The following is a 12,470-nucleotide window of genomic DNA, read 5'->3' as shown; positions in this document are numbered from 1 at the left end:
TTTCAGGACTGCTTGTGCTAAGTGATTTGGAATTCAGGATGTAACTTGTCTCAAAGGTCTAGTTTTGAATTAGGTGGTACACCATTGTCTGGACTGGATGCACATAATTCAATGCACTTGCCCTTTAAAAAGAAATCCTCCAGATGCTATAGGGGCTCCGTATGAGAACCTTTCTCCCTGACTATTTTCTTTTATTATCTGTGGGAACTCTGTTGCTTGTTGGGAGGATTATTGAGCCCAGGTACAGCTTTACTGGTTTAATGAGAACTAATCCTAAAGTGGCAAGCTTTTAAATCCTATAAAAGTCTTTGCAACCATTACTCTGTTCTAGTGGGTTTCATTCCATCATAGGCCAAATGGAGTATTCCCCCCTCCCCCGTATTTTTCACAGTGGAGGACGGTTGTCAGAAACATGGGCTTTGCATTTGGATAACCTGCATAAAAGATCATAGCTCCAAAAGGCACTTGTCCAAGCCTCATACATCCAAGGGCTAAGACCGACTTAACCACTCTCTTTGCCCTTAGGTCAAAGTTACAATATTGTTGCACACCATCCCAAACTCTGAGCCGTATGAGATTTCAGGGGTTCCAAGTGCTTACCCAAGGTTCATGTTTTCTTCAGAATTAGGCATGGCAAAGACTGCGGTGTCTTTATCATTTATGGTTTATATATAAACACTGATGAGCTTTACAGCATTAACACCCCAAGAGGGTCTTGCATCCCCCAGAGCCGCAACCTTGGAGTCAAGCAGAAATCAAACATCGCTCTATCTTCCGAGCTTGTTGCTTTGCTTCAAGCTCACATCACTCCAAAAACACTATGCTCTCTGCTTTGTCTTTCTAATTACCCGTGAATTGCGGGAAGGGGCCCCACCCATTTGCTATCTCATACAGAGCCCCTTCCTTTGTTCCCTTAATGACCCATTACCTCACTAGGAAGCTAGCCTGGCTATTCCAAGAATTAGAAGAAAACCCAGGCATTCAGCCTAACCGTCCCCAAAAGCTGATAACAATATCAGGAAAGCGACAGGGGTTTGGACTGCAATCCTATACAAACCTACCCATCTTGTTTAATATTGATATGAAAACTTATATGAAGAGTTGTAGAGGTATCATCAATATGCAGTCTGTCTGTCTGTCCCTCTCTCTCTCTGTTTCATTGCTATCAAGAGATGCAGTTCAAATCTTTAACAAGTGGTTACAGGCAGTAATGGGCTTAATATGGGCCAATAAATTGAAATTGAATCCAAGCAAGATGAATCTGTTGCATGTGAACAATTCTCATATATAGGAATTGGTAAAACTCCCTGTTCTGGACAGGATTTGACTCCCCTTGGAGGAGCAAGTGAATAGTTGGGTATTCCTGAAACCATCATGGTCACTAGAGGCTCAGGTAGACTTGGCTAGGAGTTCCCATGTGTGGCTTTGGCTGATGCACCAACTATTGCTTTTCATGGATGGGAATAGCCTGTCTACTGTTACCCATTCCCAGGAGTGCTGCCAAGGAGTGTGGTGGAGTCTCCTTCTTTGGAGGTCTTTAAGCAGAGGCTTGACAACCATGTCAGGAGTGCTCTGATGGTGTTTCCTGCTTGGCAGGGGGTTGGACTCGATGGCCCTTGTGGTCTCTTCCAACTCTATGATTCTATGATTCTGTGATTCTAGGTAACCTGCAGGTTAGACTATTGGGATGCGCTCTATGTGGGGTTGCATTTGAATACATTCCAGAGTTCACAGCTAGTGCAAAATACAGCAGCAAGTGTAGCATTTGAAACACCTGCAAATGACAGGTTGCCCCATTGGTTGTTTGTATCAGTAGTCAACACAATGGATTGAGTAGTCTACAGCTGTCGGTATTGGGCAAATTGGCATTAGCATGTCATTCTTCTTAGCCAAGTAATGCCTAATTAAAATGAAGAGATGGGGTCAAAGCAGAGCTTGAACTCTAACATGCAAGGAGTGAATGCTTCCCTCCTGAGACTAATAGTACCAGTGGTGGTCATCAGGACTATGGCAGAAGAAAGTCTTAACTCCTGTTCTGCCTGCTGCAATCCCAATCTTGATTGGGCTCTGCCACAGTCATTCCTTCAATGCAACTGACATCACATCTAGTTTGATTCTTTTGCCTCCATGGTGCCGCTGAACATCACATCTACAGTTCTGTGTAATGATAGCCAAAGGATGAAGCACATATAAATATCTCCCGCCTCGTACTTAACCCTTTTCCCGGCAGAAAATACCACCCTATCATGTCTGCCGCAGATGTAATTTTTCAGCTAATGGCTTGATGCAATCTTTTCAAAGCATCCAAGAAAAATTAAGAGTAATCACCTCACAAAACCTAGCAGCACAGCTATTGATTTGGGCTGCAGCCTGATTGATGAAGGTGTAGCAGCCTCCTGATTCAACACATAACAAGTATTTCAGCATAAAGGGAGTGTCTTTTCTTTCTGAACGCAAACACAACAGCCAGACTTTCAAGCTTACATATCATTGTCGTTTTTCTGTTAACTATTTACTGGATTCTAAGCAAAAGCCATCCAATTAGAAAGTCACAGAATTTTCCATTTTTTTTTATTAAAAAAATAAAGCTTTTTTGTTTGGGGGTATTGTCATGACGTTCCATGATTTACATAATAGTTCATCGCTAGCTCTGTTGCAATTATGCACACTTCTTATTTCCCATTAGTGGTGAGATTCCCCCCCCCCCCAAATCATCTTTATGTATTAGGCTGGCACTGCACATTACACAGTCAGGTCACACTTCCCAGCCTCCAGCAGCCTCTTCTCCAATGCAAAGTCATACTGGAAGAGAATTATTTTCAGGGTGGAAATGGCTGGTGGGACTTAAGACCTGTCACATAGCCACCACTTCCCCCTGCTGTTCTTCCCATGGCCCAACCCCAGTTGTTTTTCCACCAGTTGTGGCTCCTGCATGTCTCCAAATAATTGGGAGAAATTTCTGCTTTGGGGGTTGGGGAGAAAATGCAATGCTATTCTCCTTACAATGGTGAATTTTAGAATTCACAATATTCTAATGTATATTATAACCACTTTGTATAAGACTAGTTAATAGAATTTAGAGTGCTTTCCCCAGCAAGGTAGCTCAAAAAGTCATGTGACAGGTTGTTATCTGAAGTGCTTTTTGCATATGAATGCTGCAGAAAATCTATGCAACAGTGGCAGCAAATAACTTGTGACAGAATTCTGTGTTTCCGTGTGGAGTCCTTCCCAAGATTTGGTCTCGAAATCTTAGCTCATTTCACTTTTTCTGAAACACACATATGCCCACTTCAAAATGTTGCATTCAGTCCATCAGGGAGGAAAATTAGAATTCTAGCCCCAGGCAGATTTTGACATCTGATGCTCTCCTTTGCCTTGAAGAAGTCATTCTGCTTTTCATTCTCATACCCAGCTGTTTCATACTAATCAAACTTTGCCCATTTGTGTTTAGATCACACCCCACTCTAGTCCACTTTGTGGAACGTGAAAATGCTTCACAAAAGATGTGCCCTTCACCTATTTTATTTCCTTCACCCCTTTAATAATGAGAATAGCTAATATTCCCCTGCCTCTCTTGGATTTTCTATGGTAGCTAGTTGTTGCTGTTGTTTAGTCGTTTAGTCGTGTCCGACTCTTTGTGACCCCATGGACCAGAGCACGCCAGGCACCTCTGTCCTCCATTGCCTCCCGCAGTTTGGTCAGACTCATGCTGGTAGCTTCAAGAACACCATCCAACCATCTTGCCCTCTGTCGCCCCCTTCTCCTTGTGCCCTCCATCTTTCCCAACATCAGGGTCTTTTCCAGGGAGTCTTCTCTTCTCATGAGGAGGCCAAAGTATTGGAGCCTCAGCTTCACGATCTGTCCTTCCAGTGAGCACTCAGGGCTGATTTCCTTAAGAATGGATACGTTTGATCTTCTTGCAGTCCATGGGACTCTCAAGAGTCTCCTCCAGCAATGGTAGCTAGTAATACCTACCAATCTCTTGTCTGGTACAAGGTGTGTCAGAAAACAACTGTATGCATAAATTGGCATAAGTCACATGTGATTCTGTCTCCCCCCTCCCCCATGAAGAACAAACTTGCTTTGTTGCATTATGTCTGCAAATTGTTTTGTTGCATTATGCTAGACGTTTTAAACATTGAGATGTTACACTTTCTTATTTAAGTGACTAGAAAACCTTATAATTTAATGGTCTCTAGAGACTGAAACCGTGGCAAAAATCAGATTTTTATGGTGCAATGTCAAGTCAACATATGTTAATAAGAGTATAATTAGCTTAGCACTCCTACTGAATGTTAAATGCATCAAATGCAAAATGAGCACCTGTGAAGAGGAAAAAATGCATTTATGCCACTGAGACATTCAATAGTACTGTCTTGGGTTTTAACCTCTTGTGCAAAGGTCTGTGTTGAAATTTTCTGTATATGAAAGGGCTAAGCAACAGCATGAAGAGGGCTGAACTGTCACTGCAGGGAAATCAATAAAGCCAGATAAATAAAAGTCAGTGAACTGGATTTACTGCCAGAGTGCAGTAAACATTCTAACAGGTTCGATTGTGTATTTCCCTTGACAAAATTGTAGCGGTATTTCACACATCATGTTACATTTATGAATAAAATGCAAGAGTCTATTAATATGAATTATTTAAAACTGATTGCCCAATTAGATATTGTTACCAAGGAGCTCAGTTCACATGGAACGCTGCAGATCCCCTGGAACCATGTGCCTTTTCTAAGTGTGTTCTGTGCAATGAGCACAGGGCCACTGTAAGGCACCAGAAAAGCAAAATTGGTTTAAGCTGTCTCTTGTCATATTGTAATGGTTGTGCATGCAACTAAATCTTCACATGGACTACCACATAAGTACAAGTCTCATAGGCCCCAGAACCTTTGCCATATAACAACATCTAATTCAAGTGGGCACCCTTAGATAACCATTAGTTTGTACAGGTGGTTTTCCTGTGCAAGTACCTTCCACTGATAATTAGGTTACGTACCCTTTTGTATTCCCTGAGCAAATACCTCCACCTTTCCCGCAGTGGACATGCCAGTCACCTGAAAGTATGCTCCAATGAGCTCAGTAGCATGATGCATGCCACCATGTAGTGGAAAAACTGTATTGCAATACCTGCTTACACTCCCCTGCATCTTCTGTCAATGGGTTTCATTTCTGTCCAGTGCTGTCCTTAATGAGCTCTCTATTTGTGGGCATATACTTATGCCCACAAGGAACTTATTACCTGTAATTGGACACCTCATAGATCTCCAAACCATTCAGCTTTTTGGAATCATCCAGGAAGCTGCTCACCAACTTTGTGGGTTCCTGCAGGAGCAAGACTTTTTCAACCTTCATAGATCCCCTTCCCTTGCCTCCTCTTCCCATCTCCCTGAATATCAGTGGTGTTTGTTATTTTCCTTGAATTACTCCGGATTAAAGGAAATGTCGGGTTTTTTTGGAACTTTATCTGAATTGTTTTAAGGAATCAAGTGTGAGAGCTCGACTTGGCTCAAGAACCATCTTATCCTCACTGAATCTGCTTGATGTTCTTCAAGAAAGCAGAGGCAATATGCAAGCTGTCTCTGTTTATCTAAAAAGGACCGATCACCTGCTTTTTGAATCATTTCCAGAAAACCCAGAGCCAGCTGCAACTGTGCTACTGCAGGACATGGTTAAGCTCAGGAGATCGCTTGCCTTTGCCCTCCTTTCTTTAGGACAGGTATGGTAATTATTAGCATCTTACTTCTGTCTCCTATCTTCCCCTGTACTTGATTGCATACAATATTAAAATTTGAAAGCCTTGTTAAGCCTCATTCAGTTCACCAGAGAAAGCTAAGGTATTGTATTCTCTTTTTATTTTGAGCTCTATGCATAAATATAAATTTAAGAAGGATGCGTCAACATGCTTCAAATACCTTTGATATTATTCTGCTGAATAATATACTGAATAATAGCTGGCTGGAAGAGCATTTCATAATTAATTTTTCAAAATCAAGGTTATGAAGCATGGATATTTTTTTAATGTATAGTGAAAATCAATTGCCCTAAAGTGTATTGCTTTTGCATGCTATACACTTCATGTGCATAGATAATACAATATAGAAGTATTTACATGCTCTGTTGGGATTTTGTATCTTTTCACTATATATCCTGGTGTGTGTTGAAAACCACAGACAAAACAACTTCAAGTCAGAAAGGAACTCTGGTTAATTAGGGCGATTTGTTTTCCACTGAGGTGTGAACAAAATTCTACTGAGTCTGATTGTCTGAAAGACCCTAATTCCATTTAAATTAGAGATAATCAATGGAAAGTATCATTCAGTAGGGAAAAACCCAATCTATTTTGGTTGACAAGGTAATTACTGAGGTTATATAATCCCCATCTTCCATTAAATTGTGTTTCTTTTTTCCTGTTGGGTATAATCCTCATTGATTTTCCTGCTTTTTCCGCTTTGGAGCTAGAATTTGTTGTAGCTCTGTTCATTGCTATACAAGTATACAGGAGTGTCAAACCATCCTCAGTAAAGTACTGTACAATGCGATTTCTGCCCAGTACAAAAAGTGGATTATGTAAGCAGTAACCGTAGTAATGTATGCCTGTAGAAAACATCAACAATTGTAATCTGACATACAGCTCTTCTTAGTAGGTCATCAAGTGGGAATGTGATATATTTGCTGTATAGTATCTATGGCCAAGACTCAGGACAGAGTTGTGCACTTCAGACTCATTGGTTAGCTGTAATTCACATATTTGTACACCGGATTGTACCAACAAATATTGCCTAACAAATGTAGCACATTTCCATTTGCTACCCTATTAAGAAGCGCTGTTGTCTCAAACAAAAACTGGTACTAGTTTCTGTGTGCATGTAGCAATAATATTTTAATTGGTAGCCCCATCAGCATATAAAATACTAGTGCAGCAAATAAAGTAGGACAGGCATAGGCAAACTCCGGCCCTCCAGATGTTTTGAGACTACAATTCCCATCATCCCTGACCACTGGTCCCGTTAGCTAGGGATGATGGGAATTGTAGTTCCAAAACATCTGGAGGGCCGGAGTTTGCCTATGCCTGAGGTAGAAGTACCATGGAATCTGTATTTGTGTGCTTATAATGGTATAAAAGGGATGTGGGTGGCGCTGTGGGTTAAACCACAGAGCCTAGGGCTTGCCGATCAGAAGGTGGTGGTTTGAATCCCCACGACGGGGTGAACTCCTGTTGCTCAGTCCCAGCTCCTGCCAACCTAGCAGTTCTCAAGCATGTCAAAGTGCAAGTAGATAAATAGGTACTGCTCCAGCGAGAGCTGCTCTGGTTCGCCAGAAGCGGCTTAGTTATACTGGCCACATGACCCAGAAGCTGCACGCCAGCTCCCTCGGCCAGTAAAGCAAGATGAGCGCGACAACCCCAGAGTCGTCTGACTGGACTTAATGGTCAGGAGTTCCTTAATGGTATAAAAGCAACAACAATTTATATAATTCATTTCAAATTGTTTCATACAAATTATCTCAATAATTTTCAGTGCGCCTTTTAAACGTCAGTATTCCCATGTATGTCTCTCTGCTTGGGCATTATCCTGAGGTATTAAAATGGTATCATGTTGGTGCTGTTTTTGGAACCCACTAATTACTGAAGTCATAAACTTTTGTATAGCTTGTGAAATATACATTTCTCATTCAATATCATCTTAACCAAGATAGACTAGATGATCCTTGGGCCCCTTCCAACTCTACAATTCTGTGATTCCAAGCACACTCACCTGAGAAACCCAGGTTAACTTTGGGTGAGTAGCACTCACGGGTGACTGTCTGAAATATCTAGCAAGAATCACCCAGTGTCAATTTAGAATGAGTTTGAGAAGAAGCTGGTTGCTTGGGTACCTTTTTTTTTGTCTCCTAAAGCAAGATGAGCGCCGCAACCCCAGAGTCGGTCACGACTGGACCTAATGGTCAGGGGTCCCTTTACCGTTACCTTTTACTGCTTGCATATGGGTAAATTTCACAAAAACAATCCTGTCTGCAAACTGCAAACCTTGATAATGCAAAAGAAAAGCTGCCCAATTTGTACCTGAATACTGTCATTTTGGGTTGCTCAAGGCGGAAATCCTAAACACATTTACTAGAAAAAAAGACCCATTGCATAAGTGGGACATACTTCTGAGTAACTATGATTTGGATTGAAGTGCAAGTTATTAATGCTTTAAACATCAAGGCATTATGACCATTCTATAAATATTTATTTGGAGAAAACTAGGAATAAAATATGCCATTTATATTAAAATATGTGAGACTGTCAAACATTTAATGTAGTATTAGCACAGAGATTCCCTATATGCACACCACTTGCACAAGTCATTAAGAATTTACATTTTGCTAGCCACAGCCTTATAGAGTAAAACCAATAATCCATCTCATTAAGGATTGTCAGTCCTCTCTGGCAGTTGCTGTCATGTAGCATTCTTTCCTAGTCCTATAGCCAAAGACCCTCTTGAGCTAATGATAGCAGAGATAGGTGCTGTTGTAAATAGAAAACATGTGTTCTATCAATGACTCTCTTAACTCAGTGCAAAGGAGGAGGAAAAGGTCACCCTTGATTTTCAAAGGTCAGATGGAGTACATCAAACAAGGGGGACAGAAGCATGCAATATTGTATATGGAGAATATCCAAATATTTTGGTGATTTTCTGAACCCTAAAGTGAAAAAAACTTTTTTAAAGTGTAAGCCATCGTGTATGGAAAGTCTGAACACGTGGCAGCAGTGACCCTTAAAAACAAAAATATGTTTTAAAATACAGATTTTTTTTTCCTGGTCATTAAAACACATCATAGATATTCCATTTGAGCTGCCATAATAAAATACTTTTATTATGAAATGCTTACTGAAGAGTGTCTTAACACCAGTAGCAAGTTCCATTCTGTCACTAGACATCTGAAATATATACTCTTTACTTTTCTTTTCTTTTCTTCTCTACTCACCTCTCCTTCAGGGGAGAGGGATCACTTCAGGATGAGCAAAATGAGTGGAAAAGAATGGAAACCTAAAGAAACTTCCAACCAGAGAAAGTGCTTAAAGGCTGAAAGTCCATTTAAATCAATGGGACTTCTTCCATTAGGGTCAAATTCAAGAACAATTATTACTTTTCTCTTGACTGGAATCAAAGGTTTCCCATAATTCCATAAGACATAAAATGACGGTAACTGATACATACAGTGCTCAAAACATACTTGAAGATTCATACTACCTTTATTTCAGGGCATGTTTGTAAAGCCATAGTTGTACAGACTGATCCATTTGAGGCTGGCACAGTCACCTTAATGCTGAGATGGCTTTGCTAAGAAGAGTTCTCAAAGTGGCTTGAGCGGCAGTTCGTAAACCAGATAACTTGGGTCATGTATGAATTTTGCATGTCCAGTATTATTTTGGTTGGAGGGAAGCAACTGAATGATCTTGTGACTTTTGATTCAAGGTAACATCTTCTTTGTCCATCATTTATTTGTTAACAAGTGGAACTTGCAACAAAATGTGTAGTGCTGTCTAGAGTGCTGCTGTTCAGTGTTTTGGTCAGCCAACGCTATCTTCCTCCGTAATACTCCATTCCACCCCCCTGCCCCCAATAAGTCAGAATTGCATGCTCTCTAAGCATGCTCAAAGCTTACTAGATTGTCCTCCTTTGGGTCGTCTCCCTTTCTTCTTGTACTTCTGCAAACTTAGGGGTTCCCCCAAGCCTGCTGATACCTCCCCCTCCCTCTTGTATGTATGATGCCTTTTTGGCTGTGTAAGGATCTATACTCATCTCTGAACTTCCAAAATAGGAGGAATAGTGGTTTGCTAGAGCTGAGCACCGAGGTGAAATTGAAAGAGAAATGTAATTTAGGTCAAGTTTCAATTTCTCAAAAATTACAAAGAGGGGAGGAAAATGTTAGAACACACCCATTAAATCAGCAGAGACAGTTTCCTTCTTGATCATTGTCTTGAGGTAACTATATCAAACCACTAGGATTATCATGTATGCTTTTGTTCTCCTGAACATTTGTGAAGAAAACAATTTTTTTCAGGGACAATTTTGGCACATGTACTAGGATTCTCATTTAGAATTACAGGCAATTACTAACAATACACAGCCTTCTGATTTTGACAGGAAGCAGAAATGGTATTTGGTGATTAATCACATCCCATAAATAATAAACATTGAAACTCTTATGAGGTAAGGCTCCCGATGAATAATAATTAAAGTATCATCTATCTATTTTTTCTGTAATAACACTAACACTGAAGAGTTATGAATGTCAATTAGAAAAATCAAGGTTTGCAGCAGATAATATAACAATCATCATCATCATCATAATTTATTATTTATACCCCACCCATCTGGCTGGGTTTCCCCAGCCACTCTGGGCAGCTTCCAACAGAATATTAAAATACAATAGTGTATTAAACATTAAAAGCTTCCCTAAACAGGGTTGCCTTCAGGTGTCTTCTAAAAGTCTTGTAGTTGTTTTCCTCTTTGACATCTGGTGGGAGGGCGTTCCACACGGCAGGTGCCACTACCGAGAAGGCCCTCTGCCTGGTTCCTTGTAACTTGGCTTCTCACAGCAAGGGAACCGCCAGAAGGGCCTCGGTGCTGGACCTCAGTGTCCGGGCAGAACAGTGGGGGTGGAGATGCTCCTTCAGGTATACTCTTCAAAGGTAGCCCCACATAGAGTGCATTGCAGTAGTCCAAGCGAGACATAACTAGAGCATGCACCACTCTGGTGAGACAGTCTGTGGGCAGCCTGCGTACCAGATGGAGCTGGTAAACAGCTGCCCTGGACACAGAATTGACCTGCGTCTCTATGGACAGCTGCGAGTCCAAAATTACTCCCAGGCTGTGCACCTGGTCCTTCAGGGGTACAGTTACCCCATTCAGGACCAGAGAGTCCTCCACAGCTGCCCGCCTCCTATCCCCCCAAAACAGTACTTCTGTCTTGTCAGGATTCAACCTCAATCTGAATCTTGTCAGGATTCAATCCATCCTCCAACTGCCTCCAGACACTCATACAGGACCTTCACTACCTTCACTGGTTCTGATTTGAAAAAGAGGTAGAGCTGGGTATCATCTGCATACTGATGAACACCCAGCCCAAACCCCCTGATGATCTCTCCCAGCGGCTGCATGTAGATGTTGAAAAGCATGAGGGAGAGAACAGAACCCTGAGGCTCCCCACAAGTGAGAGCCCAGGGGTCTGAACACTCATCCCTCCCCCCCCCACTTTCTGAACATGGCCCAGGAGGAAGGAGCGGAACCACTGTATGACAGTACCCCCAGCTCCCAGCCCCTCAAGACGGTCCAGAAGGATGTTACTGTTGATGGTGTCAAAAGCCGCTGAGAGATCCAGCAGAACTAGGAAACAGCTCTCAACTTTGTCCCTAGCCCGCCGGAGATCAACCAGTGCGACCAAGGCAGTTTCAGTCCCATGATGAGGCCTGAATCCCGACTGGAAGGGATCCAAATGGTCTGCTTCTTCCAGGCGTGCCTGGAGTTGTTCAGCAACCACTCACTCAATCACCTTGCCCAAGAACGGAAGATTTGAGACTGGGCGATAGTTGGCCATCGTGGCCGCATCTAAAGATGGTTTTTTAAGAAGCGGTTTAATAACCGCCTCTTTCAGCGGGTCTGGGAAGGCTCCCTCATGGAGGGAAGCCTTCACCACCCCACAAAGCCCATCGCCCAGCCCTTCCCGGCTAGCTTTTATAAGCCAGGATGGGCAAGGATCAAGGAGACAGGTGGTTGGTTTCACTCATCCAAGCAGCCTGTCCACATCCTCAGAGGTAACAGATTGGAATTGATCCCACGCAACTTGACTGGACAGGACTCTAGCATTCTCCCGCCCCGGCCCTGCTCCCATGGTGGAGTCTACCTCTTCCCGAATCTAAGTGATTTTATCAGCAAAAAACTTTGCAAAATCATTGCAGGAGATCATGTGGCCCGTACTGGGCCCTGATGTAGCAGGTGGTTCCGCTAAATTGCAAACCACCTGAAAGAGTTTCCTGCTGCTGTTTTCTGCAGATGGAATAGAGGCGGTGAACAAAGTCTTCTTCACCGTTGCTACCGCCACTTGGTAGGCTCGACATTGAGCTCTAACCCGTGTCCGGTCAGCTTCAGAATGAGTTATCCGCCACCGGATAATAATAACTTTATTATTTTGTATATTGCTACCAAAGTGACCAATAAACTTACAGTATTACAATGGGTCAAAATTATGGATTCCAACTAACATTTTTAGAAATTCATACCAAAATTTCTGGAATTTTCATAAAACAAGTCTTCTGTCATCAAAACTTTGATGTCCTTTACTATGATATGTTGGTGTGACACAATGGGAACGTCTGCCAGAGGCGGAATCCTTAAAATGCGCATACTTCATAAAAGATTTATTTTTAATTTTGATCTTACTGTTCTTTGCAGAAATCTCAGCAGTCAGAAGTTACACAACTA

Source organism: Podarcis tiliguerta (genome assembly GCF_965153285.1).
Source record: "Podarcis tiliguerta genome assembly, chromosome: 3".
Taxonomy (NCBI): domain Eukaryota; kingdom Metazoa; phylum Chordata; class Lepidosauria; order Squamata; family Lacertidae; genus Podarcis; species Podarcis tiliguerta.
Note: the sequence above shows the minus strand (reverse complement) of the source record.